The sequence below is a fragment of the Sylvia atricapilla genome, chromosome 1 (assembly GCF_009819655.1).
Source record: "Sylvia atricapilla isolate bSylAtr1 chromosome 1, bSylAtr1.pri, whole genome shotgun sequence".
NCBI classification, from domain to species: domain Eukaryota; kingdom Metazoa; phylum Chordata; class Aves; order Passeriformes; family Sylviidae; genus Sylvia; species Sylvia atricapilla.
The window spans coordinates 70,074,242-70,081,594 of record NC_089140.1 but is presented as its reverse complement, the minus strand read 5'-3'; positions in this window follow the sequence as shown (position 1 = coordinate 70,081,594).

Below are 7,353 nucleotides of genomic sequence, written 5' to 3'. Positions count from 1 at the left end.
TTGGGGTATCGTTTCCTTTATGGCTTTACCTTCTCATTGTGATTAGAGTAACAGAGTATTCTCAGATACATTCCTGATGCTAGTAATTCTGTGTAATCTGTACCTATGATTTTTAATTCTTAATTGTTATATTTAGGTTTTAGACCGAGGCCTAAAACAATAAGTACCTCATAAGAGTGTAACTATGCCTCTCCAGTCACACTGAACTAGCTTCTGAAACTCCAGAAAAAATGACTAGTTTCTGCAAATGTGATTAAAGAAAGTAAATCAGAAAAGGCACCTCTGTCATTTACAGATAACAGGCTAAATCTTGCACTCCTTACTTAAGTCTTACTCATACAATATTCCTGCTATAATTTGACTTTGCAGCTAGTTTTTCCTGAGGAAAGACTAGATGAATGCTGAGTAATGACATCAAGATTATTTCTTGAGAAGTTAATGAAGTGTCATGTTTAAGGGCATTACTTCAATTTGAGGGACAAGTACAGTCACATTATCTAATACTTCCCACTGCTGAAGTTCCTGTGTTACCATATTCTAAGAATGATTTTGTACAGGCAAGTGTAATGAAAATAAAACATATTAAACGTGTTAATATGGGTACCTGCTGGCCTCAACTAAGTTCATCCCATAACTGCCCGGGGCATTACTGCTCGCATTGCTATGGCATTACGTGGCACAGGCGCTGAGGATCTCCTGTGTTTCCTAAGGCTGAGTAAGCTGTTGTGGGGAATGCTTCCTGCTGCCATGCCTTGCTTTGGAGGGAAGGGGCCCACAGTGCACGTTGCCTGGACGCCTTGGGCCAAGAGTAGGTGGACACGTCAATAAAACCAGTCATGCCTAAGGCACAACCAGGTGTCGTATCTTTCCACCATGGCAGCTGAGGGGTGGCCAGGGATGACTAATGTTACCATCAGGGTGAGATTGGCATCAGCTAAATGACACCAGAGCCGTGCAGGTAAGGGAAGTCACTGCCATAGAGACCTCAACAGTGCAGACAGACGAGAAGGCAGGAAAGTATAGACTTGTTTTCCTGTATTTCTCTAGCTGATGAAATGATGCTGAATCTGCTTACATCAATCTGATCTAGGTAACAAAGGCTGTCAATAGCAACACTAGCAGGTAAAATTCAGGGTGTCCAAATTCCTTTGTGGCACCTCGATCCAGTTTGATGTACACATAATGAACTCATGCACTTGGGACAGCACCTGCAATGGACTTGTGGTGCAGCTGTGTTCATTCTCTGCACCGGGAAACATGCTGGGCTGAAAAGCAGGAGCACTTCAAGCCATCAGCTCTCTTTGGGAACCTTTCTGCCTGTTACATAGTGCTTGTCGGAGTCCTGCTGCTGTGGTATTCCCAGGTGGATGGCTGCCATACATAACCACTTTGAGTAGCACTGAAACCACAGCAGCCTTCTGGAGGAGAGCTGTGTCCTGAGAGCTCTTATTCCTACAGCACTCAGTGCTCTGGGTGCAGAGAGCGTGTTGTGGATCTATGGAGCCTAGGAGGGAAAGAATTAAAGCTCTATTCAGGATCAGAAAGACTGATATTTATGGCATTTGAGACAAGAATGAGCTTCAGGGCAAGGCTTAAAGCATTGGGTTTTGAGGAGTTTGTGGTCCTCCAACTCTGCCCCATCTCATGGGCCTGAGGTGGATGGTGACAATATTTCCTGGCGTAGTACAGTAATGGGTCTGGTTGTGCCTACCCGGGGAAAAAAACATGAGATTTGTCACTTCTGAGCTAAACTCTTCTTATTTCTTAGTTATGTTAATTTTCCCTCTACTTCTGGTTTAGTTTTTGAACTTGGATGTTCAAAATATGTAAATGCACATTGATTTCAAATCACGTGAGCATATATACAAAATGTGTTGTCTTCTGGACTAAGTTAGTTTATTCCAGGTAATGGACCAATTTAGGATGTCTATTCCTGTAGTTCATAGTGAGGTTAATCCAGCACAAAATGAAAATAGCCTAAAAAATGATTGCAGGTACAGCTCAGGGCACTTCTTGAAACCTGTTCATTTGGTCTTTTGACAGAGTCTATAAATAAAAATGTAGCTTACTTTTTAAAGTTGTGAAATATACAGTCCACTGCTACTACTATGTTTTTTGAATGACATTTAGCATAGCGAATTTCAGGACATTTTTTCCTACTGTTATATGAGTACCAGCAGAAATTGTCATGAATAAAAATGAAATCTGAAACAGTATTTTTCTCAACTTTGCATGTGTTATTTTCAAGCGCAATATTTGCCCTCTATGAGCATAAGTCTGGAGATTTCTGGGGCTTTTCTCATCTTGAACTCAGCAGACAGAGACATCATGGGTATTCTATATAGAGACCAAGGACAAACATTTCACCTGGGTCTTTTCTGCATAGCATTTCATTTGTTAGGACTTGATAACTTGTTGAGATTGGATGGAATAAAATCTCTTCGATGATGAGTTTTTGTGCAGTTGAGCAGATGTGGCCTCAGGGCTGTATTGGTTGACTCATTTTCATTTAAAATACACAATTTTGCCAGCTGGAAACTGCCAGCCCTTTTACACATATATGAGTTCAGGGATTTTGTGCTATGCATTGTTGAGTTTGGTGCAGCAGCATCTCTTTTGAAACGTTTTCATAGTCGCAGGATTTAACAGCCTTATATAGCCCTATTCACCTCAGAGATTTTATTGCTAGAAGTTTAAAAAGTGCTCCCCAACCAATGTTTCTTTGAGTTTCGAAATGTTCAAGTTTAGACTGTGCACTTTAGATGGCTTCATACTGCCTTCATTTAAAATTTTGATGACCTGTAGAAGAGTTGGAAAAACTCCTAAGGATATTGTAGGTGCTCTCATCACCTGGGGGTCTGTTTTAATCACTGCCAGATTTTTCAAAAAAATATGCTGTAACCCAGAGAGAAATCATGGGTCTCATAAAATTGGTAGATCAGGTTCTACTACCTGTGTTATGAAAGAGTTCAAGCCAGCTGGTTGTCACAGCATGTGTCTCACTATCTTAAAAAAGACACAAATCTGTGAGTTGACCCAGATTTTCTTTCTGAGAATCTATGCACTAGAAAGCCTCCAGTGTTTACTGTTGCCAGAGTACCAGAAATCTGAATTGTGTTAGGCAGTGAGAAACATAAAAGTAGTTCTGCTTCAGTAGGTCCTTTTTAAAGTATTACCAGACTCCTCTAAACAGATGACAGGGGAATAACTTTTGCCATTCCAATATGCAGCAGAATAACTGAACTTGGCTGTTGTAAAACAGAGATTCATCTGCATGAGCAAGTTTTAAAACTGATGGGCTGCCTCTGCTTTCAGACTTTATTATCATGCTAAATTCAAAATGGCTTTTGCCTGTATGACTGTAGAGAGCAGTGTTTCCAACATAACTTAATGGCTTGTGGTCTGAAGGATTAAGGTGATAAAGGGAAGGAGAGCAGGTCTGGGACTAGACTAGCTGTGAGCTACTGCAGTGTAGCCTGCACTACATTTCTGGGCTAGAATTTCCCTACTGGATTCCTGTTTATTAATCCCTAAGCCTTTTAATTAGGTCTTGTATGGAAAGTAGCAAAAACTGGATGGAGAGGTCATTTAACTTTCTCTTGATCCAAGCCACCCTTAGCAGAATAATTTTCATTTTATGCAGGAAGCTCTTGGAACCAGGCTATTATTCCACCATAACCTGTCTGTAGTGCTTCCACATGTACAGTGCTTTCTCCACACCTTTCAATACAATTGTCTCTAGGAAGTCTGTTGCCCTTTTTCGCTCCAAACCTACTGAAGTCAGTAGCCACATTTGCAGTGGACTTTGAATGTTTGCCTTAGATAAATAGGGAAGTATTTGCATTACCACAAATAATGTATCTTTCATGCAAAATTACATCTTACCTTATTATATTTTAGTGTTATTAAATTTAATGCCCTATTCTTGTTGTATAAATGTTGATGTTACTGTGCTGGTAAGTTTATTATCTTGTATTATACATGCAGTATCCTCTGATTTTTTTTCCATAGAGCTTAATGGGACCATTACATCTCAGAAGGACTGAGGAAAACTAGTTTTCAGTGGACTACCTATTGCCTGGATAAATATAAGTAGGAAAGTAAGAAGGAAGAACTATATTATTAAGTCCTAGAACTTCCTTTTGTAAAATATATAACCGAGTCTCACAATTTACAGCATTTTAATACTTTTCCTATCGTGGGCTAATATAATATCCTTTTCTATAAAAAGAGTATTATGTTATGTGTTTTGTGATGCAAGTCTTGCAGTCCTGGGGCAGTGGTGATAGGACCTGAATCAACTGACTATGGGAATAGCTGCCTCACTTTCATGGACTAGGTTTCATGGACTAGGTTTCATGGACTAGGTTTGCATTTTGCATTAGCTGGAGTTTTGGACCATTATTTGTAAATTTTAAAACCAGGAGTCAAGATAGGTTTGCAGGTACAACTTTTGTAATTTACTGATCGCACAGACAATGTGCAGGGTGTGTTTCTCCAAGTTCTGTGTAAGAATCCACATGGTGGTTTGGTTGCCTTTCACCTGGAGAAGCAAGAATTAACATGTTCACCCCTTGTCTTAGCTGCATGCAAGGATAAACCTTTATCCTACCATGAAAACACAAGAGGAATAAATTCAGCCTGTGAAATCACACCCATTTCCAGTGGAATGGTCAGCAAATATCAATTCTAAGCTTTTATTTTCCTTTAATGTGCAAAAATTCAGGCTGCGAACCTGCACTAAGCAAGCCTGGGAAAATATGTGCCTTCACCCAGACTAATAACACAGAGTTAACTACTTGGATTACAGAAGAAAGTGACTCATCTACAGATGACAATGGATTAAAAAAAGGGGGGGAAATTCCCTAAGTCTCATTACCCGTTCCTCCATACAGATAAGGAGGCACTTAAGGGAGTAGTACAAAAAACACAGCGCTGGAAGAGAAACTGTGTTTCAGAGTCCAGGTCTGCTAGGTGAGCAGTGAAGGTCATGTAATCCCTTCCAGAATCTGCTGAATCTTGAGTTAAAACTAGTTTGGTGTCTGAGGGAGGGTGCTGCTTGGTCCCTTTATTTCTTTTGGGAAGGATACTTCTGGTAATTTACCTTATGTCAATGTGGTTTCCTCCGTCTTTAGAGTTTCCACATTGACAAGAGCGATCTTATCCACATACTGATTTTATTTTGCTATTTGAAGGTAGATCATTCTAAAATTGCTCCTATGCTCAGCTTGGAATTTACTGATGGGTTATTATGCTGCCAATAATTCACTAGTGAGGTCTTCCACAAATCTATAATGAAGCACAAGAAATTGTGAATGTGTAGGGAAAGCATTCCTAATAACAGCACTGCTGTGGTGAAGTGATTTTGACTAAACAATACTAGAGAGTGACACTTCAAACATTTGAAAATAACACTAAATTGAAAAATATACTGAGAAAATATGACAAATATGAGAGTGTATTTGCATTTTTTCTGGGACAAATATAGGGCAGGTGATTTTGAATCAGAGTTTCAGCCTGGCAAAGGAAGCTGATGCAGTGACAATGGGCACCAACGACAAAGGAAAGGTCAATTACCTTTGTTCCCATGAGATGGCACCCTGAACCAGCAGCACACATAGGGATGGGTTCAAAGATAGGTTTTTTCCATGTAAGGAATGTATCACAGGTGTTTTGGTGAGAAGTTATTAATCCAAAGCATTGTCTCTCTGCTTTTGTTTCATGGAAGTTGATCTTTGTACAGTTTCGGAGTAATGTGTTAGATTTTTATGTCTCATTTACATATATGAATTTCCCCTTCAATTTCAAATTCCTAGTTATATTGCAAGGCTATTCCAAGCAGTCAGTCAAATCTGTGTCTTTACTGAGTTGATTTACACTAAGCATTATGCCTGTTACTAAGTGTTGGGAGCAACACCTTTAGGGAAAATAGTCAAATCTTCAACAGTCCTATCTCTTCATATACAACTTTCTATCCACCAAAGTAAGGCCTTTGTTCTTGCTGAAATCTGTCAGCTGCTTGGTTGTCTATTTCGTTTTTTTTTTTTCCCCAGTGAAATATATACCTGAGTTCAGAAGAGTCTCACCAAAAAAAAAAAAAAAAAACCAACAAAAAACAAAACAAAACAAAAAAAAACAACAACAAAAAAAAACAACAAAACCAAAAAAAAACCAAACAAAAAACCAAACCAAAACCAAACCAAAAAAGCCTAACACAAAAGTGAGTGCATTAAAGTATGAGAAATTAATTTCCTGTCTGTTATTAGAAGTAACCACTGGTGAGTAATACTTTTGCGTCAGCAGAGATGTCTGAAGAAAACTATTTTGCTGCCATACGTGTTGGTTCAGTGTGTTGCTATGTGACACCATTCTCTACATGTATTGGTGAAGATGCCTTGGGAGGGAAAACAAAATAGGCTCTTTGTTGCTGTTCAGTTTATGTCCATCTCAATGAAACCATACAGTAATGCTTTATTATTGTGTTATTTCAATTTCAAATTAACTTGTGGTCAATGTGATCTTTTACCAGCATATCTTATGAAATGAAAAATACTTTGGCTTGTTCCTGTTATTAAATAGTAATATAGACCCATGCTATGTTCTGCTGTATATACTTGTTTACAGACACTGCAGTCTTTCTTACCCTTTATATTTCTAATTGTGTTAAAGCTGTAATCCACTAAATCAAAAAAAATTGTGCTAATAACCTTACATTGCTGATTTCCTTGCAAGATCCAAAGTTTACTGGATTAGAAGATCTTGAAGTAACTTGGTTAGAAGATCTTTCATTACTGAAAGCATAGAAAGAGGGCACCAGTTTTGCTCTGTTCATTACTCAGTCCCACTTGTAGCTGATTTCCTATGTGATCTTCTAAATATGCTGGCATTAATTGCAATCAGACATGCACTAAGAGTTAGTGATTAGAGGGAAGGAAAAATAAAGACTACAGTGGATGCTTTCAGCCTCTGAAATAATTGAAATGGTTTTTCATGCTATACTGAGCAGCAAGCATATTCCCTCCCCAAAATGAGCTTGTTTGAAGCGTGGGGAGAAGGCAGCTGGTGTTTTTTCCTTTCCAGAGGCGTGTAGGAACAGCGTTCCTAAGAGGGAGTGGCAGGGAGGGCCAGGGGAGTGAGGACTGAGTAACAGGAAAGTCACCTGGTGGGTTGCATCCCTTCTGCAATGGAGTCTGGCATGCCAGTGCCTGGCATGGCAGTTCAGAGATGCAGGCACACAAATGTAACTGCTGGATCCTAGCATTCAGCAACGTCTTTGGATTTTTCCTTGAGACCTGGAAGAGTGAGGACAGCAGTTCATTTATTACTTTGCCAGTAGACTGTAATTTGTCTATG